Genomic DNA, 22,840 nt, shown 5'->3' on the forward strand with positions numbered 1-22,840 from the left:
GGCTGCGCTTGCAGAGCGCCCTGCAGCTCGCAGGGGGGGCAGCGCTCGCGCAGGTGGCCGCCCCGTGACGGACAGGCCTGCCCTGACGTCAGGCGGTGGGCGGGGCCCCGGGAGGCGGTCTCCCGAGGCAGATGTGCCGGGCTGCTGGGGCTCGCGCTGCGGACAAAGTGGCAGGAGCGAGGCGAGCCCGGTGCGAGGAGGCGCGCTCCCTGCTGGGCTCGCTGCGGGCAGCCGGGCGGGGCTTCTCGCCCCGTGGGTAAGTGCCTGGGCCAGGGATGCTCTTCCCCAGCCAGGTAGCGGAAGGCGCGGGCGGGCTCGGGCTGAGGGGCTGCCGCCCCCCGCGGGGATGAACGAGGCGAACCCAGGCAGCCCCTCCAGCCGCGGGAGCTCGCGCTGTTCCCCTGCACCTGAGTCTCGCTCGCCTGCTCCTGGAGCCCTTTGGTTCTTGCCCTCGTCGGGTTCACTGCGAGGTGGGAAGCGGGGCTGGGTCCCGCCAGGACAGCAGTGGAGATGGGGAGAGCGCTAAGCAGGGTTGGTGACCCGAGTTTCCCCGGGGTCTCTACCATACAGCGCTGTAGTCCCTTCCCTGCCCCAGTGCAACGGTGGGTTATGGGGCTGCTGGGTTTATCCCCTGTGCTGCGCTGCAGATGTGCTCTCCTGTACTAGGTCTGGCTGTGCGGACAGTGGTCTCCATGGAGAGCTGGACGATAGTCTCCCATTCCCCGGGGAGAAAGGACTCGCTTCCCACTCCTTAGCCTGTGGGGTGCAGTGCAGGGGAAGCTGGAAGGGAATGGATGGGGGGAAGTGTGTGATGGGGGCATGGCCTGGCATGTTAGGGGAGAAGGGCACCACCATTTTCACCAGCTCTGTTTGTTCCATGGAAATCCTAAATATGTTTCTCCTGTCCCTGCTCTAGTTACAAATGCTGCTGCTAACGGAAGGCAGACAGGTAAATGGGGCACCTGTACAATGTCCTGTGGTGGCTAAGGGAGGTGCCAACTGGTGTCTTTAAGTATGTTATCTTGTGAGAGGCATTGCCTTGAGGATGGTTTTTAAAAGACTTGGTGAGGGATGAGGATGATGAGTCCATTGGCACCACTTCCCTCTATTATAACATTTCTTATACTCTGCTTCCAATACTTCTGTGGGCTGTCATCACTTTATGAGCTCGATTCCTCGCTTCCGTACCTCAGTTACTCCTGACTTTCACTGCTGTAAGTGTGTAGAGAATCAGACTTTATGTGTTTCCTCGCATACACCAAAGAGCATGAATATTCCTGTTTGCTTCACCGGCAAATGTCTAAATGGTATTTGCATGAATGAACTGTGACTTTGTGAGTGTAGCATCACCTCAGACACTTCATTTGCAGACGGTTTAATACTTCTCTGGCTGTGTGGGAAAGGCACATTTTAGAGAAACAGATGCTGAACTATGATGTGGTGTGAGTGATCCACCAGCTCATACTGTACACGGTTACTAATACAGCTCTTAATTGCCCCAGTGAAGGAATCAAACTGTCAGTCTTCTGCACCTGAAAACTGTTGGGTGTCAAGTATTTTTTGTACTCCTGGGAACAACCTTGTACCGATGGGATGGACTAGATGCCCTACTATGATTTATCTATCACTAATAAAGTCCAGTGGTGGTTCTGGGCTGTGGAGCAAAACATGATTATACCTATGGCATAATTTTGACCAATTTGGGTGCTTAAAATTAGATCTCGAAATAAATTGTGTGATTTGTTTTTTACGGGGAGTTACAGGTCCTGATAGTCAGATAAGTGACCTAACTGTAGTGTTGTTTGATAATACTAGGCTTAGTCTTTTACACCTCCTTCTCTTTGCCGTGTCTCTGGATGTGTAAAACTAATCATCAGATCCTCTTACATAAATCCTCATCAGTGACTTACAACATGCAGCTGATTTTTACTGCTGCCCTTCATGAAAGATCCTGGCTGCTTATTAATTATTAGCAGCACTTCACGCTTTCAAAGCAATGTATGAATATCCGTTAGATAACAAGACCCTGTGACAGGTCAGTATGACAAACTTCATTTATGAGGCAGGGAAGCTGTGGCTTTGGGGAGATGAAGAAGCTTGTTCGAGGCTACGCAGCAAGTTGTTGGCAGGGTTGGTCCTGCTTTCCGAGGAGCAGGAGATGGTAGAGATAGTGCACCTGCCTGTGGGGATGCAATGTCAGCAGCCAACATGCAAGTGGAGGTCCCAGGGGGAAGGGGTTGGAGAGCAAGCTCACCCCTTTGCAGTGCCTGTTACTGGCCTGGTGTGGAGGGAAGGCCCTGGAGGGGAGGGATTGGAGAGTGAGACCACGCCCTCCCAGAGCCTGTTACTGCCCTACCCCTCCCACTTCACACCCTGCCCCACCTGAGCCGCAGATACTGGGCTGGTGCAGGCAGTAGGATCTGGGCAGCAGAGTGGAGGAAGCAGCTGGAGCCAGCAAGCAGAGTCAGCAGGCATGCCCTGATAGGCATCGTGGCCCACCATGGGGAGGGAGGGGGTGCAGCAGGCTGGATATAACCCACATGTTGGTTATAAGGGAAAAGAATAAGAATGCAGAAACGCAAGATACCTATAGGTCCAGGCATATAAGAACTAGTGTAAGTGTTTAGCATAAGAGTATTAGCATAAGTAAGTAAACTAGCAGTGACCTTAAATCACAAATGACATAAGACTTCGTTTTGCTTGTTTTGCCATATTAGAGAATGCTGAAACTGAGCATAAAACTACTGACAGGTAACCGCAAGAAGGTAGTTTGTACCAGTTTTAGGGCACTGCTACAGACTAGGGACCAAATGGCTAGGCAGCAGTTCTGCAGAAAAGGACCTAGGGGTTACAGTGGACGAGAAGCTGGATATGAGTCAACAGTGTGCCTTTGTTGCCAAGAAGGCTAACGGCATTTTGGGCTGTATAAGTGGGGGCACTGCCAGCAGATCGAGAGATGTGATCATTCCCCTATATTTGGCATTGGTGAGGCCTCATCTGTGTCCAGTTTTGGGCCCCTCACTACAATGAGGAGGTGGAAAAATTGGAAAGAGTCCAGCAGAGGGCAACAAAAATAAGTCATATGCTCCAGCCCTGTAATCATGAGGAAAGGCTGAGGGAACTGGGATTGTCTGCAGAAGAGAAGAATGAGGGGGGATTTGATAGCTGCTTTCAACTACCTGAACGGGGGTTCTAAAGAAGATGGTTCTAGACTGTTCGCAGTGGTAACAGATGACAGAACAAGGAGTAATGGTCTGAAGTTGCAGTGTGGGAGGTTTAGGTTGGATATTAGGAAAAACTTTCACTAGGAGGGTGGTGAAGCACTGGAATGGGTTACCTAGGGAGGTGGTGAAATCTCCTTCCTCAGAGCAGGGTTTCTCAAACAGGGGTCGTCGCTTGCATATGGACTGGTGGGCCGGGCCGATATGTTTACCTGCCCTGTCCGCAGGTCTGGCCGATCACGGCTCGCGCTGGCCGCGGCTCGCTGCTCTGGGCCAATGAGAGCTGCTGGAAGTGGAGGCCAGGCTCCCATTGGCCCAGAACAGCAATCTGCGGGAAGTGGGAGCCGCGATTGGCCGGACCTGCGGACAGGGCAGGTAAACACACCGGCCTGGCCCGTCAGGGGCTTTCCCTACACAAGCGATGACCACTGTTTGAGAAACCCTGCCTTAGAGGTTTTTAAGGTCAGGCTTGACTAAGCCCTGGCTGGGATGATTTAGTTGGGAATTGGTCCTGCTTTGAGCAGGGGGTTGGACTAGATGACAACCTGAGGTCCCTTCCAACTCTGATATTCTATAATATGATTCTATTTTGTGGGTAAATATCAGCAGATGCCTAACCGCAGGTAGCTATGGTAACTAACTTTCATGTATATGCTAATGAGTTTAAACTAATTAATATACTAATCTAAAGGATAAGAGCAGCCAAATATTATGAGGGTGAGGAAGTTAAAATATGGTGAAGAAGGGACGAGCCACTCATGAATTTTCATGATGGTCTATAAAGGATCTGTCTCAACCCTCCTAGTCCTCCCCAAGGATAGAGTGAGCATACACATGTAATAGTGCTGGATATAACTACGGGATTGTATTACTTCGCCTTACTTGTTTGGATTGTTTATTTATAGGACTAATCATAGTAATAATACAAATTCTGCAACTTCAAATGTTTTTTCCTGAGTGTGAGTGTTATGGTCACTACTGTGTACACAGGACCGGCGCTAGGGGTTTGAGCGCCCTAGGCGGATGGCAATTTCGCCGCCCTGTGCGCTGGTCCCGCGGCTCCGGTGGAGCTGCCGCAGCGGTGCCTGCGGAGGATCCGGTGCTCCCCAGCTCCGGTGGAGCTGCCGCAGTCATGCCTGCGGCAGCTCCACCGGAGCCGCGCGAGCACCGGACCCTCCGCAGGCACCGCTGCGGCAGCTCCACCGGAGCCGCGCGAGCACCGGACCCTCCCCAGGCACCGCTGCGGCAGCTCCACCGGAGCCGCGCGAGCACCGGACCCTCCCCAGGCACCGCTGCGGCAGCTCCACCGGACCCTCCCCAGGCACCGCTGCGGCAGCTCCACCGGAGCCGCCTGCCCCCCCCCCGGCAAAACGGCGCCCACCATTTATTCTGGCGCCCTAGGCGATTGCCTAGGCTGCCTAAATGGTAGCGCCAGCCCTGTGTGTACATTGGGGCTCCACCTGAACAGTAATTTTGATAATACTGGGCCCAATCTTGGGACAAAAACCTACCACATTTTGGAGTGTTAATTGGGAATTTTAAATATTTTAAATGGCCAGCGTAATCGATACCTAATCAATAGATCAGAGAGAGTGGGAGCAAGAGAGTTTGGGGGAAGCAGAGCAGGATGTTTCCAGAGGATGTTGTGAAGGCCAAGACCATAACAGGGTTCAGAAAAGAGCTAGCTGAATTCATGGAGGATAGGTCCATCAATGGCTATTAGCCAGGATGGGCAGGGATGATGTCCCTAGCCTCTGTTTGCCAGAAGCTGGGAATGGGTGACTGGGAATGGATCACTTGATGATTATCTGTTCTGTTCATTCCCTCTGGGGCACCTGGCATTGGCCACTGTTGGAAGACAGGATACCGGGCTTTGGTCTGACCCAGTATGTCTGTTCTTATGAGGATTGTTGACAAGTTAGAGAGAGCCTGGTGAACGTGGCCTGCCTGTTCTGTTTGTAATAAACCCAGGTACATTTTGTCTGGTTTCAGGTTTTGGAAAGTTTTCATTACGAGCCTATGTCCCTCTGCACTTAAACACCTGCAGATATGATTCACTGCAGTAATATAGAGTCCTAAGCAGAAGGGGCCCATTGTGAGCATGTCTGATCTCCTATATAATACAGGCCATAGAAGTTCCCCAAAATATTTCCTAGTGCAGATCTTTTAGAAAAACATCCAATTTTGATTAAACCATTGCCAGTGATGGAGAATCCACCACAACTCTTGGTAAACTGTTCCAATGGTTAATTACTCTCACCATTAAAAATTTGCATCTTATTTTCAATCTGCATTTGTCTAGCTTCAACTTCCAGTCACTGGATTGTGTTCTAGCTTTCTCTGTTTGATCGAAGAGCCCATTATTAGATATTTGTTCCTCATGTAGATACCTATAGACTGTAATCAAATCACCCCTTAACCTTCTCTTTCTCATTAGGCTTGGAAGGATTCTAAATTGTTAGTCATTGGTAAGCGTCAATTTCACCTGACACGCAGCAGTTGACCAAAAAAAAAACACCTCCCCCATGGATAGTAGTAAGTAAGCACAACCTCCCCCTTATCTAGTGCCTGCAGGAATTTGGTATCCTGGCCCCTCAGCTGTGCAAGGAGCCCCCTGCAGCCCAGCTGCCATGACCTCACTCACTTATTCATCACCCAGGAGTACAGGGGTCCATCTGCTGCTCTGATGCCAGAGCTGGTCAGCAGCAGGTGTGGCCTCCCCCACAGCCAAGGACTCATCCTCCTTGTTGTTGTCCTAGCAGGCACCTTTCTTGCCAGGATAGGAGCACTTAGTGGGACTGGAACAGTGGCAATCATGTAACAAAGGGCAACAGTGGCTGCCAAACAGTACTGGAGCTGCAGATCCGATTGCTGAACACAAGAGTGCTCTGGGATTGAAGTTCAGAAAGAGTATGAATGCAGTTACATTTGTGGTGTGGCCTCAATTGCGCTAGTACAGTAGGGGAGGCCAAGTTTGTTGTTTTATGTTAGTAATGGGTCTCAAGAGGAAAACCCTAGAGGAATATTGCAGTGAATAGCCTGACCTCCAATTTAAAACAGTGAATAAGTCTTGAAAGGGAGACAAGGACATTTTGTGCTGCAAAGTTGGTAAAACAGAAATCTAAAGGTAAATAGTATTGCTGGTCATCTGAACAGTAAATCTCATTTGACAAGAAAAGAAAGTCAAGCAAAGGTAACTCGGGCTTTGATAGAAGCCTGTTTAGAAAGAATGAGAGAAGGAAGAAGCTGCAGTTTTTCCACACGATCTAGTACGCGTGTTGTGCTTTGTGTGAATTCCAATGAATACTGTCCATCGGGTTGGAGGTTTTTATTAGCTATGCTTCACAAGTATGCACCAACAATGCACGTCCCAGAACATCATTAGCTGGAAGAACAATACCCGCCTAAAGTTTTTGCTCACCAACAAACTACAATAAAGGATCTTTTGAATGGTTGGAAATTCTCTTTAGTAATTGATTAAACCCCAGAGTTATCCGGACTGCCAGCAATTAACATCCTTGCAGTGTTCTACAGTGACAAAAATAAATCAATGAATACTATTCTATTGCAGGGCTCGTGTCAATTTGGTTTCAAGTTGTGTTGTGAGAATACAGCCAAAGCTGGGAATACTGTGTGTCAGTCAACAGTGACTCCACAATAAACATGCCATGCTTAGTAAAGGACTTGAAAGAAGTGTATCCACATCTGCTGCACATTCCATGCATTGCTTATCTTTTGTGTGTAGCCATTGATCATGCAATCAAACCTCATGCATTCTACAACATGAACAAATTTGTGGTACATTTTCTAGTGATATTTAAACATGCCAACAGGTAAAGGCTCTTTTAAAGTTATCTTTGAAAGTCTGCGTGAGCAACAATGTGAGCCTGTGCTCTCTCATGTTGTGCTGTCGTGTTAGTTTTCCTGGCTTAAGGCAACAAAATTAATTCATGTGCATTGGGACAGTCTGATGGACTTTCTTATTAAAGAAGAGGTAGTGTAGCATTCATCTCAAAGAAGGCAATGAAGCTATATCAGGTGGTCAAGGATGATGGAAATCAGCAAGAATTGTATTGCAAGTTACCTTTCCTTTGTATATTTTTTGGGGAAAATCTACAGTGTTCATTTGCAAATGGAAACAAATACACCGTTCATACATTGCCTTAATGCGCTGCTTACCTATGACTTACAAGTTCGTGCTGATGTACATTAATGCCTAAAAGAGTGGAACTCAGGTCAGTGGGCTCCAAAAGGCAATTCCTTTAATCTGCAATGCATGCTTTCTTATCAGAATTTCAAAGCAAACTGAAGGCAGCCATAACCTGGAATGTACCAGACAGCCTCTGTGGAGCTGGATCTCTTTTTGCCAACTGTCCAGTGTTTGATCCATTTGACACTCCTAGTTTCTCACAATTTTAGCAACTATGAAGATATTCTGCCTATTTTCCCTTGCAAGGCAGAAGAGTTCAAGCACAATTTTGATTTGTACGTAGAGTATGAAGTGCGTTGTGATGGCAGCCTAACTGGAGAAGTTGTAACTCAGTCATTGCCTGTCATATCCAGTGTGGTATTATATGCTCTTGCAGTGCCAGTAACTTCAGTGCCTATTATTCAGTTTGTTCAGAAAAGTTCAAGACAAGTATCACATGCAAGTATCTCAAAGACCAACTTTGGCAGCTCAGCATTTTTTACTACAAAAAGGATATAACCTTAAATTTAGAGAGTTGCAGGGGTGGTGGGTATAATAGACCAGGGAGCCTCCCCTGGCACTGCTGTCGCCATTGGACCCCTCATTGCAGGGTTTTGGGGGGAAGTTTTTTATTTATTATGCCCCATGCAGGTTCCGGAGTGGCTAATGAGATGGTATGTGCTACCACCTCCTCAGCCGCCCCAGAATCTGCGTGGGGCATAATAAATCAAAAACTTTCCCCCCAAAACTGCACCTGCTGCCCATGGACAGCTTTTGAAATCTGAACTCATCTGCTGGTTCTAGAAAATAATAACTAATTCCAGTACATGTAATAAAACACCTGAGATTTTATTTATTTAGTAGCTCAGACCTCCTAGCTGTGGGAACTGAAGACATTTATGCACAAAATTATGTGATTTAGGCATGTTACAAATAACAGTTCAACTTTTTGAATCTCAGCATCTACTGTCCTTAAATAATTGTCTGACACCTGCCCCTTAATTTCCTGCAGTTGTGAAAATTCTAATTGATAAAAATAAAAGAAGCTTAAAACTAAGGCTGTCGAGTAATCGCAGTAAACTCATGCAATTAGCTAAAAAATTAATCGCACTGTTAAACAGTAGAATATCAATTGAAATTTATTACATATTTTTGGATGTTTTTCTGCATTTTCAAATATACTGATTTTTATTACAACACAGAATACAAAGTGTACACTGCTCACTTTATATTTTTTATTACAAATATATGCACTGTAAAATGATAAAAAACAGTATTTTTCAATTCACCTCATACAATCTGTTTATCTTGAAAGTGTAACTTACAAATGTAGAATTTTTTTGTTACATAACTGCACTCAAAAACAAAACAATGTGAAACTTTTTAGAGCTTACAAGTCCATTCAGTCCTACTTATCGTTCAGCCAATCGCTGATACTGTTGTCTGCTTCCTATTAACATCACCTGAAAGTGAGAACAGGCATTTCATGGCACTTTTGTAGCCAGCGTTGCAAGGTATTTACATGCCAGATTTGCTAAACATTTGTGTGTCCCTTCAAGCTTCAGGCACTATTCCAAGGCCATGCTTCCATGCTGATGATGCTCATTAAAAAAATAATGCGTTAATTAAATTTGTGACTGAACTCCTCAGGGGGAGAATTGTATGTCTTTTGTTCTGTTTTACCCACATTCTGCCATATATTTCATGTTACAGTAGTCTCGGATGATGACCCAACACACATTTATTTTAAGAACACTTTCACTGCAGATTTGACAAAAAGCAAATAAGGTACAAATGTGAGATTTCTAAAGATAGCTATAGCACTCAACCCAAGATTTAAGAATCTGAAGTGCCATCCAAAATCTGAGAGGGATGAGGTGTGGAGCATGCTTTCAGAAGTCTTAAAAGAGCAACAATCAGATGCGGAAACTACAGAACCCAAACCACTAAAAAAGAAAATCAGCCTTCCGCTGGTGGCATCTGACTCAGATGATGAAAATGAACATGTGTCGGTCCGCTCTGCTTTGGATCGTTATCGAGCAGAACCTGTCATCAACATGGACGCATGTCTTCTGGAATGGTGGTTGAAGCATGAAGGGACATACGAATCTTCTGCACATCTGGAACATTAATATCTTGTGATGTCGGCTACAACAGTACCATGTGAATGCCTGTTCTCATTTTCAGGTAACATTGTAAACAAGAAGCGGGCAGCATTATCTCCTGCAAATGTAAGCAAACTTGTTAGCGCAATTGGCTGAAGTAGGACTGAGTGGACTTGTAGATTCTAAAGTTTTATATTGTTTTATTTTTGAATGCAGTTTTTTGTACATAATTCTACATCTGTAAGTTCAACTTTCATGCTAAAGAGATTGCACTACAGTACTTGTATTAGGTGAACTGAAAAAAACTATTTCTTTTGTTTTTTACAGTGCAAATATTTGTAATACAAAATAAAGTGAGCACTGTACACTTTGTGTTCTGCGTTGTAATTGAAATCAATATGTTTGAAAATGTAAAAAACATCCGAAAATAAACAATAATCGCTTGACACTTGAATTATGAATTATGAATACTTAAAATTCATAATTTTGTGTAATTGAGGAAATTAAATAAAGAAAAATGCCTACAATAAAAGTTGATCTGATCTGAAATTATGAAGGAAAAAAAGAAAAATCTAATTCTGTCAAACCTAACACAGAACTTAGTGTGCCTGTGTCTACGTAACGTCTGTCCATCTCTCATTAGAGAGACAAGGTGGATGAGATAATATCTCTTATTGGACCAACTTCTGAGAGAAGGTAAAAGATCTTACCTCACCTGCCTTGTCTCCTGAATCCTGGGACCCACATTGTTACAACTGCAAACAACAGTGGAAGATCTCCATTTGTTCTGTTCCTGTTTTGGTGGCAGATTGTTCTGTACCATGTTACTATCCCTGCCATCTTTCTCTTTGCTCCCAGGGCTATATACAGTTTCCTCCATTGCTTTTTGGTTCAGTCTCCTTTATCAGCTCTAATCGTTCTGAAAAAATGTCATTCCTGCACTGTCTGATGTTGGGTACAAGCAGAAACTGTCTGAGGAGGTGGAGGAACCTTTTCTAATGGTAAAATTTTATCAACGAGCCATGGAGTCATAAGCGTCACACACCTTTCACACAGAAATATGGGCTGTTGGTTGTTTTTTTTGGTTTCTGCCCTCCCATCATATAGTAGCAAACAACATATTGTTTCAGGGCCAATCCATTGTCCCTGTAAGCATGTCTATCTAATCTATCTGAAAAAAATGTTCCTCATTATTGGTAAGAGTTTATCCTCAGAACACCACTGCGAGATGTGGAGGTAGCATCATCTTCGTTTTGCGGGCATGAAACTGAGCCACAGAATGACTTGTTCAGAGGAGTTTATGGACAAATTGGGAACTGAACTCAGCTCTCCGGAGTCCCATTTTAGAGCCTTAATCACAAGACAATCTTCCTTCTAGGATGCTAGCTAATGGGAGTTCCTATGAAATGTCATGTTTTAATCATGCCACATTTTATATTCTAATGACATGCATATGATCCCTCAAAGATGCAGATGGAAATTACGACATGAGCAATGATCCCACCCTGATTCTGCTAACCCCCAGTGCCGAAGTGATAGGTACACCTGACTATGGACATTATAGTTAGAGGCTGAGGTCAGAGGACATGCACAAAACCTACAGATGAAAATGAAATAAGCTTTTCTGTATATGGGACTGTGATGTTCAAGGCTGGGTATTGTTCAGGGCTTTTTTCATTAAGGCAGTCACTGCTTCATTGCACTGCCATATGAAGTGGCAGCATATGGGACAATGTGACATCAATCACTCTCCAGCTGTTCTTTGGATTCCTCACTCCCTCAACATCTAATCTTTTGCCAATTTCTCATTTATTTTAAAGATTTGCTTGGGGGACATGGTACGGTTCCAAGGATGCTGTGAAGCTGCATGTTTACCAGACAAAAGAGAACACGTTTTTGTCAGGCTATTTTTGGAAGGGTTCTTCCAAATTGCTCCTCCTTCTCTATTCATTTCCAATTTGGAATTGGAGCTCCCCATTTAAAAGTCCAGATTTCCAGCTAAAACTGACAATATCCACTGTTCCAGGCATAGGCACCGACTCCGTGGATGCTCTGGGGCTGAAGTACCTTTCGGAGGAAAAATATGGAGGGCCACTGGTCAGCTGTTTGGTGGCTGGTGGAATGCACTCAGTGGAGGACAGAGAGGAGCCAGCTTCAGGCGGACATGGGGGGCCTTGCGGGAGGGAGCTGAGAGAAGCGAGCGAAGGGCGGGTGTGGGAGCTGGAGGAGGGGACACAGCAGGAGTGGGAAGAGGCAGAGCAAGGGCGGGGCCTCGGGGGAAGGGGTGGGAGGAGGCGTAGCGAGGGTGGGGCCTCGAGAGAGGTTTGGGAGGAGTCAGAGCAAGGGTGGGGCCTTGGGGAAGGGGCAGAGTGGAGATGTGGCCTCGAGGTGGGGCGCCCACCTGGAAAAATACAAGTCAGTGCCTATAGTTCCAGGTGAAGGTCACTAATGTTATAGGGGATGAGCTGACCCAGTAACTGTCATCCCACAGATGTTTTCAATACTATCTCCAGAGAAATCAGAGATAAATCCTATTAGGTCATCTAGAAGAATTGTTCCCTACAGTCTGTATTCTACAGTGCTTTGTCTAGCGTAGCTTTTAAGGAATCAGATGATGGGGTTTCCACTTCTTTCCCAGAAAGACGGCTGCAAAGACTATTAAGATTTGTTTTCTGATATTGACCCTTTGCCATATTCCTTCCAATTGCTCCTGGTTATGTCCATTGGGACCAGCTAAAATTATTCCTCTTCCCCTGCCTGCTCCTTGGTGCTTTTGCCCTTCAGAATCTCCTATGTCTATTGCTTAATCCATGGTATTTTTATAGTTTGGATGGCTGTCCCAGTATCCGGGCAGAGCACTATGTCTTCACAGGTACTGCTGAGCCAAGATGGGCTAGATCTAGCACTGGTTCATGCTGGTTGCTGGTGTTGTAAGGCCATGTGTAGCCAGGGCCTTGAGATGGAAAAACTACCAGTGAGGATTTGTGGAGGGGCCCACACAGTTAGGAAAGGAGGGATGGGCAGTGATTGGAAAGGGCGCAGATCCAGTGCATTTCCTCAATGGACAGAGCTCTTATGGTGTTCCAGATGCAAACTAAAGCTTCCACTCTGTCAAAAATCCTGAGTGAGATCAGAGGCATCAACTCCACCTGCCCTCCCCTTGGGTAACTCCCTAGCCACATGCAGTGGCATCATTGCCCTGGTCCTTTCCTAAGGGATTACCATCTAGATTACAATTGGGTCCTGTAGGAGTACATGAGTTTCAGGTTTGGACTCCATTATAACTGTCTATGGTGTGTGGTTTATTTACTTATGTATATATTCTTGCTCGCTCTCAATCCTAGGGGTTTGTCCAGAGCAGTTTCTCTGTTTTATTTCATGATGTCTTACCCAGGTATTTTGCTATCTATACCCTTCCAGGAATGTTGCTAAACTCATGTGTGGGGTTTTTGTTTTTTTGGCGGGGGGGAAAGAGGTGACTGTATTGTCAGTGGGTTTGTAGGCCTTAGGAAGGCACAACTGGAGTCTTGAGCTTTGAGTATCTTGTGGGCAGTTTAGTAACTGCAGAGTGGTGTAGGTGGGTACCTGAAAGTCTGAATTACTTTTACTGGAGACTATAATTTTTGTCATTGTGTTGGGTATTTTTTAAAAGATATGAGTAGGCTTGGAAGGATTAGATTTTTTTATTGGTAAATGTCAGTTGAAATCAATTTCACAATACACACACAAACAGATGGCAACATATTTCCATTGATAAGAATTGAAATTTACATCTAGGCAAAGTAAGAAAAATGCTGCTTGATAACTTATTAGAATTTGATTTAAGACTACTTACTTTGTATATTTTGGATGTGATGTTAACAATTTGTATCTTAATGGTTTTAGGACTTTAACTTTTTGAATCTCAGGACTACTCATTAAATAAATTTTGATTTCCCCCCCCCCCCCCGTAAAATTGAATGAAAATGTAAATAATTTAAAAAATGCTTAAAACCCATAATTTTGTTCAACTGTAAAAATTTAAATAGATAAAAATTAGAGCTTTTAAAAAAAATAACTGTTGATGATATTCTTTGAAACTATTAAAAACAAACAAAAAAAACCTTGAATTTTGCCAAGCCTAGATATGAGGTGCCTACAGCTTGGGATTGGTGCCAGAGAAGCCACGATAAACAAACATTCTCTGTCATTGTATCTCTCTGGTTTTGTAAATAGCTTTGACAAATAAGGCCAAGTCCATGTAGAACCAAATCGAGTTCAGTTTGCCTCACTCCATGACCTCTCTTCTTGTTCCTGTTCTGTCTGTCAGTTTTTCTCTCTCAGACAATATTCTCAATGCCATGAAACAGTGTCATCCAGCACAGCGTGGTACAAAGGGTGATATTTTAAACAATTGATACACCACCATATTGTGGGTTACTATTACCTTTTATTGTGATTTTTCCTGTAACTAGAATGGGAAATATTACCAATAGCTCTATAAGTCAACTGCTACTACATGAGGCATATGCAGCGACGTGATTGCATGGGAGGTATTAGGATTCTGTTTCTTATGCACTGTACCTTCACATATGATTCTTTCTGTCTGCCGAGGGAGTTGAGAAGGCTGTTTTATAGAGGGACATCTTTCTTTCTCTCTCTTGGAAACACTTATATTAGTTCTAGGTTTTATTTATTTTGTTTTTAGTCATAAATCATTCTGACTTGAGAGTATGTGGCTCCGTTTAATGCTGCATGTGGCAAATGCCCAGATTTTACTGGCATCCACTGAAGTGAATATGATGTAAGCACGTGATGTAGTTTAAGTCAGCACATAGGCACCTTCCACTGTATTATTTATCTTAGATTTAAGTTAGATAGATGTAGCTTGAATAAATAGAAATGTTAAAAATCATAGTTTGTCTGTCTATCTAGGTACTATATGGCCCTCCTCCCCAGAGTATCTGGGTGTGTCGTGGTATAATTTCCCCACTCTGAACCTTAGCGTCCAAAAGATGGGGTACCAGCATGAATTCCTCTAAGCTCAGTTACCAGCTTAGTACTTGTAGTGCTGCCACCAACCAGGAATTCCAGTGCCTGGTACATTCTGGTCCCCCAAAAACCTTGCCTGGGGACCCCCAAGACTCAGACCCTCTGGATCTCACAAGGAAAGTAAACCCTTTCCCCCACCGTTGCCTCTCCCAGACTTCCCCTCCCTGGGTTACTCTGGAAGATCACTGTGATTCAAACTCCTTGAATCTTAAAACAGAGAGGAAAATGCACCTTCCCCCCTCCTTTTCTCTCCCCCTCCCAGTCTCTCCCTGAGAGAGAAAGTAATCCTAACACAGAGAGAAATTAACCTTTCTCTCCCCCTTCCCTCCTTTCTCCCCACCAATTCCCTAGTGGATCCAGACCCAGTCCCCTGGGGTCTCACCAGAATAGAAAAACAATCAGGTTCTTAAACAAGAAAAACTTTTATTTAAAGAAAGAAAAAACAGTAAAAATTATCTTTGTAAATTTAAAATGGAATAGGTACAGGCTCTTTCAGCTATAGACACTGGGAACACCCTCCCAGCCTAAGTATTCAAGTACAAATTAAAATCCTTTCAGCGAAATACACATTTGAACTCCTTCCAACCAAATACACATTTGCAAATAAAGAAAACAACCATAAGCCTAACTCGCTTTATCTACCTAATACTCACTATTTTGAACTTATAAGAGCCTGTATCGGAGAGATTGGAGAGAAACCTGGTTGCACGTCTGGTCCCTCTGAGCCCCCAGAGTGAACAACCACCAAAATCTAACAGCACACACACAAACTTCCCTCCCTCAAGATTTGAAAGTATCCTGTCCCCTGATTGCTCCTCTAGTCAGGTGACAGCCAGGCTCACTCAACTTGTTAACCCTTTACAGGCAAAAGAGTGATGAAGTACTTCTGTTCTATTAACTCTTACTTATCTGTTTATGACAGGGTGACTGACCCTTTAGCTGTCTGGATCTTCCAATAGTGAATGCTTTGGCAATATATCATATTATTTCTTTCACTTACCTTTTGTGGCCTCTATGTTTGCTCGTGTCTATCCATCACTACCTACACTGTTCAGGTATGTCTCCCACTGCAGTTAAAAACGCACAGCTGGCCTGCTGGTTGACTCGGCTTGTGGAGCTTGGGCTAAGGGGCTGTTTAATTGCAGTGTAGACATTTGAGCTTAGAAGGAGCCCAGGCTCTGCGAGGTGGGAGGGTCCCAGAGCTCAGGCTGCGGCCTGAACTGGAACATCTACACTGCAGTTAAACAGCCCCTTAGCCTGAGCTCCCTGAGCCCGAGTCAGCTGGCACGGGCCAGCCGTGGGTGTCTAATGGCAGCGTAGACACACCTTTCAAGTCTTCACACCATGTATTATGCTCCCATTGCCACTAGCATTTGACTACACTCGTAACAGTGGCTCAGATCCTGAAAGGTATTTAGGTTCCTAATTGCCACCTTGAGTTAGGTGCCTAAATACCTTTCAGGATCTGGGCCAATGTCCTTGAAAGTCAGTAATTCTGGAGCTGGGTAAACCAGTTCTAACCCCTCCCATCCCCACCCCCCAGCCTTCTCTTAATTGGAGCCACAGTCCATCTGTAGAACCAAATCTTTTTTTGAGGCTCCAGAACACTTGGTATCTCTCTCATATATCCATTTAGTTATTCGTAGGTCTGTGCTATTCAGAGTTCCAGCAGGATAAGTAGCCAGAAATACCAGGCGTCTCATGAGAAAGCCTTTTCTTATGAGGTCTCCAGCTTGTTTTGGAGACAACCGATATGGATACGTCTGAGAAGGATCCAGACTCAAATTCTCAACTCTTTATGGTTTACTCATCATGACTAACAATGACCTAGTCCTGCATGGCGTTGAGAGCCTTCCAAGAGATGCTGAACACTCTCCACTCATGTTGTCCTCAGCAGGAACTCAGCCTCTTGAAGATTGGGCCCAATGTTCTTGTTTCTGAAAACAGCCTTTTGTGAAATTTCATCCCTATATGCCCTTCCCTTGTCCTGATATTCAGCCTGGCTGTGAGTGAGACCTTAGATGGAGACTGAACACCCAGTCAAATGCTCTTCCTGATTGGTCAGACTACAGGAAACTGAGTAATGAGCATATCAGCCAACCTGAAACTGTTCAGTTCTCTTGGGGTATTGAAGTGTCGCTCACTGTGAGGCAGCGCTCTCATCCCACAATGCATTCCTATTCTAAAATGTCCTTATGTAGAGGAACTTTTATGCTTAAGGAGAATATTTAAATCATTACACCATACAAACCACTTTACCTTATTTAATATATAAAAATAAATCACATATTGAACCAGAGGGGCAGACTGTAGAATGGTATAAATCCTTTGCAAATGGCCAGAGACTCTGTGTTAAAAAATACAACTGTGATCTAATACAACTGTGATCTCATTTTAACATTTAAAAAAAATATTTAAAGCAAACAAAGAAAAGGAATTGTGACCTTGTTAAAGCAAGGAGCTAGGATTTTGGAGTTAGGATTATGCTTCTACTCTTGTGCTGTGGGCAACTTACATAAGGCAAAACTTCCAAACTTGGGTGCCCCAGATGAGGAACTGAAATCCATATTTAGACACCTAAATAAAAGTGCGCTGACTTTCAAAGGGGCTGAAACACCTTCCATTAACATTTGCAATTCAGAGTACTTCTGTTTAGGCATCTACAGTGTACCAACTTTGGCCTTATCCTCCGTTTGTCTTAATCTGTTTTTGAAATGAGCATGCTATTTTCCTACTGCACAGGGCTGTTGTGAGGATCAGTTAATGTTTGTAAAGTGTTTTGAGATCTCTGGAGGAAAGATGTTATAGATAAATAACTCACTGAGTGTGTTTGCCTGATTAAGAATATGTTTCTGTCTTGGGGTGAAATTCACCTTGTGCAAAGGGCCATGCTCCATTTAAGTCCTCCAAGTGTAGGGTTAAGTGGAATTTAAGTAGGGCATAGACCTGCATGAGGTTTGAGCAGAGAAATAAATCAGGGTTCTCAGCTGATGGGTTGGGAGCCAAAATTGGGTCGCTCAGATGTTTCAAAGGGTCGCGTGGCTCCTGTGGTTCCTGTCCCACAGGACTGGCTGGGCTTGCCTCCCTGCTCCAGGCACTGCAGACTCTGAGGTCCCAGCACCAATCAGGTTTAGCCCTGCCGTTATGACAACAGGAGCTAGGTAAGTCGAATTTGAGTGAGTGGCATGGCAACCCCATGAGCCAGGTCACAACTTCACTCACACAGATTTGGTCCAGTCAGGTGGGTGGGGCCAAACCTGAGGGGCACTGCAACCCCAGAGGTTGAAATGCCTGGAGCCAAGCCCAGCCAGCCCCACAGTATAAGAGCTGCAGAGCCACCACTCTTGGATGAGTGCCAGGCAGGACCCAACCCTTCAGGGGGTAGGATCTGGCCAAAACCACCCCCGGACTATTTAGTGGGTCATGACAGGCCACAAACATTTACAAATGGTTCCTAAGCCCCAAAACGTTGAGAACCACTGGAATAAATTACCCTTTTGAAGAGGCTCAACTTGGCTTTGGCATTTACTCCACTTTCACTAGGACATTGCAGACCTCCTGGGAATGGCCAGACTAGGAACTAGATTATTTTGGGTGCTTGTTCGTACAGCTAGTATAGGAGGGGGGAGAACCCCAATAATTGTTCTCACTGGATGTGGGACCAGTCCTATAATGCTGGATTTTACATCATGCTGAAAGTAGTACTGAAACATTAGACACTCTATAGCCCCTCCCAAAAATAACAAAATGTTTTTTAAGTACATCAGAAGCAGGAAGCCTGCTAAACAACCAGTGAGGCCCCTTGACGATCGAAATACAAAAGTAGCACTTAAAGACGATAAAGTCATTGCGGAGAAACTAAATGGACTCATTGCTTCAATCTTCACGGCTGAGGATGTTAAGGAGATTCCCACACCTGAGCTGGCTTTTGTAGGTGACAAATCTGAGGAACTGTCACAGATTGAAGTGTCACTAGAGGAAGTTTTGGAATTAATTGATAAACTTAACATAACAAGTCACCGAGACCAGATGGCATTCACCCAAGAGTTCTGAAAGAACTCAAATGTGAAGTTGCGGAACTATTAACTAAGGTTTGTAACCTGTCCTTTAAATCGGCTTCAGTACCCAATGACTGGAAGTTAGCTAATGTAACGCCAATATTTAAAAAGGGCTCTAGAGGTGATCCCAGCAATTACAGACCAGTAAGTCTAATGTTGGTACCGGGCAAATTAGTCGAAACAATAGTTAAGAATAAAATTGTCAGACACATAGAAAAACATAAACTGTCGAGCAATAGTCAAGGGAAATTGTGTCTTTCTAATCTATTAGAGTTCTTTGAAGGGGTCAACAAATGTGGACAAGGGGGATCCAGTGGACATAGTGTACTTAGATTTCCAGAAAGCCTTTGACAGGGTCCCTCACCAAAGGCTCTTACGTAAATTAAGCTGTCATGGGATAAAAGGAAAGGTCCTTTCATGGATTGAGAATTGGTTAAAAGACAGGGAACAAAGGGTAGGAATAAATGGTAAATTCTCAGAATGGAGAGGGGTAACTAGTGGTGTTCCGCAAGGGTCAGTCCTAGGACCAATCCTGTTCAATTTATTCATAAATGATCTGGAGAAAGGGGTAAACAGTGAGGTGACAAAGTTTGCAGATGCTACTAAACTACTCAAGATAGTTAAGACCAAAGCAGATTGTGAAGAACTTCAAAAAGATCTCACAAAACTAAGTGATTGGGCAACAAATTGGCAAATGAAATTTAATGTGGATAAACGTAAAGTAATACACATTGGAAAAAATAACCCCAACTATACATACAATATGATGGGAGCTAATTTAGCTACGAGTCAGGAAAAAGATCTTGGAGTCATCGTGGATAGTTCTCTGAAGACGTCCACGCAGTGTGCAGAGGCGGTCAAAAAAGCAAACAGGATGTTAGGAATCATTAAAAATGGGATAGAGAATAAGACGGAGAATATATTATTGCCCTTCTGTAAATCCATGGTACACCCAGATCTCGAATACTGTGTACAGATGTGGTCTCCTAACCTCAAAAAAGATATTCTAGCACTAGAAAATGTTCAGAAAAGGGCAGCTAAAATGATTAGGGGTTTGGAGAGGGTCCCATACGAGGAAAGATTAAAGAGGCTAGGACCCTTCAGCTTGGAAAAGAGGAGACTAAGAGGGGATATGATAGAGGTATATAAAATCATGAGTGATGCTGAGAAAGTGGATAAGGAAAAGTTATTTACTTATTCCCATAATACAAGAACTAGGGGTCACCAAATGAAAATAATAGGCAGCAGGTTTAAAACAAATAAAAGGAAGTTCTTCTTCACGCAGTGGACAGTCAACTTGTGGAACTCCTTACCTGAGGAGATTGTGAAGGCTAGGACTATATCAATGTTTAAAAGGGAACTGGATAAATTCATGGTGGTTAAGTCCATAAATGACTATTAGCTGGGATGGGTAAAGAATGGTGTCCCTAGCCTCTGTTCGTCAGAGGATGGAGATGGATGGCAGGAGAGAGATCACTTGATCATTGCCTGTCAGGTTCACTCCCTCTGGGGCACCTGGCATTGGCCACTGTCAGTAGACGGATACTGGGCTAGATGGACATTTGGTCTGACCCGGTACAGCCGTTCTTATGTTCTTATATAAAATTTTTTATAATTGCCATTGGTTTTTCTGCTGAAAGATTTATCAGCTGGTTTATTTCTTTATTGATGATTCATTATTTATTATCATTGTAGTATTTATTTGCCTCTCATGGTTTGCAGACACGGCAAATATTGCTACTTTGTATATTAGACTGTAATTTAATATTATAAAGCAGAGTGAAACCCCCTGGTTATGGCCTAAGAGCATATAGTAGATATTGTTGCAATTAACAGTATCACTGCTGGGGAACATCGGATGCTTTTTTTTAAAAATTATTATTTCTGTTCATGTAAGCATGGGATCTTTTTTTCTGTCTATTACATCTTCACACATCACAGCTTCAAAACTCATCAAGTGGATTCTCTAGACATGTAGAATGCAAACTGACATAGTCTAAAAGTATGCCATTGTAGCCCTCAACTGTGATGACTATGTTAACGAGTCCCATTCTCCAATACACTCTACTATAAAGAACTCAAAAGACCCCCGCCACAGTTTGCTTAAGCATATCATAAAATCCTTCTCCAAACAACTCCAAGAGAAACTCTACAAACTCATCCACCATGAACCCACCCCAGGACTCTCTACATGCTTCCCAAGATACACAAAGAAGGGAACCCAGGCAGACCCATCATATCTGGCCATGGCACTCTTACTGAAGGAGTATTGAGACTCATAGAAACCATCCTCAAACCACTCACCACATAAAGGGGCAGCTTCTTCCAGGACACAATTGACTTCCTCCACAAACTCTTCAACATTTGCAGCCTCCCTCAGAATATCATCCTCCCCGCCATTGATGTCACTTCCATGTATACCAACATCCCTCACAATGACAGCATAGCTGCCTGCCTCAGATATTTACAAGACAATGGACAACCTTCAGCTATCCACCCCAAACTTATCCATTTCATTCTCATCTGTAACAATTTTACATTCAACAACAAACACTTTGTCCAAACCACGGGAACAGCTCTGGGTACTAGGATGGCTTCCCAATATGCCAGACTCTTCATGGGCCACCTTGAAGAAGAATTTCTGGAAAAGTGCACCACAAAACCAATGATATACCTGAGTCACATTGATGATATTTTCATCCTCTGGACAGATGGCTTAAACTCCCTCATAGATTTCCACCACAACGTCAACAATCGGCACCCATCCATTAAACTCCCTCTGTAACACTCCCAGACTAGCAGCACCTTTCTGGACACCACAGTCAGTTTCAGGAGTGGACCGTACAGACAACCATTAAACAAGAAACCACAGATCACCACACCTACTTTCATAGATCCAGTAACCACCTCAAATACACTAATAAATCTGTCAGCTATAGCCAGGCATTCGGATACCACAAAATTTGTTCCAAGGAGAAAGTCCAGGTTATATATCTTAATACACTCAAAACCTTCTTCACCAAACAAGAGAAGAAATTGATCACATCAGGGAACAGGCAACACAAACACCCTGAGAGAACATATTTCAGTAGAAAAATAAAATCCGTCTGACCACACACTGCTATTGTCACCTACCACCCCACCTCGGAATGCCTACAGGATATCATCAAACAATGACAACCCAAATCCAATGAGGACCCCATCCTGAAAAAAATAATCTTTCCTGAACCCTTACTTCTGGCTTTTCAAACAATTCCCCAGTCTCTCCAAACTCATTATCAGAAGCCAGCTTCCCACAGACCAGAACACACCAACTCAAAGCAGCACTAGACATTGCCAGAGCAACAGATGCAAAACTGGTCACATATCTGCACTGCTGCAATGATCAGCACTGCCCATAACACACATTTCAGGATCCATGGAGCCTACACAGAAGTACCACCCCCTGAGAGGGAACGTACTGGTTCAGCCTGCCCTTGCTGAGGGTCCTTCATTCTGATCCAAACACTAACACCAGATTGTAAACAAGAGGTCAGACCCTGCTGGAAGGGTTTGAAAATCTGAAATCTCCCAGATTCCCCAGGTGAAAGATGGCTGACTTCTGGTAAGCCTAGCACACATGTAGACTGTTTGTTGTTTTCTGGTGTGTTTTCTCTGACATGCTTTTGTCCTACAATAAATGTACTGTGCTCTGTGACAGCTGGCGGGTCATTGATAGACACTGTCAGAGCTCTTTGAGCAAGAGAGTAAAACTTCAGGGTTTAGACTAATGTCAGACCTGCAGGGATGAACACAGTGAAGAGCAGGCGAACTGCGAGCATAAATCCCCGGTCTGGAGGGAAAGGGATGTGGGCCCGAGCCCCATCAGTTGTGATGGCTGAGATGATGCAGATTAAGTATATAAAGTTGATACAATAGTCGCAAAGAGATGCATGTGTCCGTAATATCTGCCTCAGTGCCATTTAGATGATGGCTTAGGCCAGGGGTCGGCAACCTACGGCACGCGTGCCAAACATGGCACGCGAGCTGATTTTTGAGTGGCATGCAGCTGCCTGCTGCGGTCCTGGCCCCCAGCCTAATTCCGCCCCCGGCCCACCACTCTCCCCTGTGGGGGCAGGAGGCAGAAGCTTGTGTCATAAACAGATAGCTAAGGGTTAATGTTCTTTTACCTGTAAAGGGGTAACACCAGTAACCTGAAACACCTGACCAGAGGACCAATCAGGAAACAAGACTTTT

At 44.4% G+C, this 22,840-nt stretch overlaps 1 protein-coding gene across 3 annotated transcripts in view; it reads left to right on the forward strand.

Moving 5' to 3' along the window:
• The first annotated feature begins 200 nt into the window (after positions 1-200).
• Positions 201-22,840, forward strand: part of MAPK4 (mitogen-activated protein kinase 4) — a 174,135-nt gene continuing 151,495 nt past the window's right edge. For 2 of the 3 annotated variants that reach the window (XM_050944722.1, XM_050944723.1), the window contains exon 1: positions 201-256. The gene's annotated coding sequence lies outside the window, so the exon portion shown is untranslated. The remainder of the gene's footprint in view (positions 257-22,840) is intronic. The other variant, XM_050944721.1, reaches the window with a different exon arrangement.

The sequence above is a fragment of the Gopherus flavomarginatus genome, chromosome 3 (assembly GCF_025201925.1).
Source record: "Gopherus flavomarginatus isolate rGopFla2 chromosome 3, rGopFla2.mat.asm, whole genome shotgun sequence".
Lineage (NCBI taxonomy): Eukaryota > Metazoa > Chordata > Testudines > Testudinidae > Gopherus > Gopherus flavomarginatus.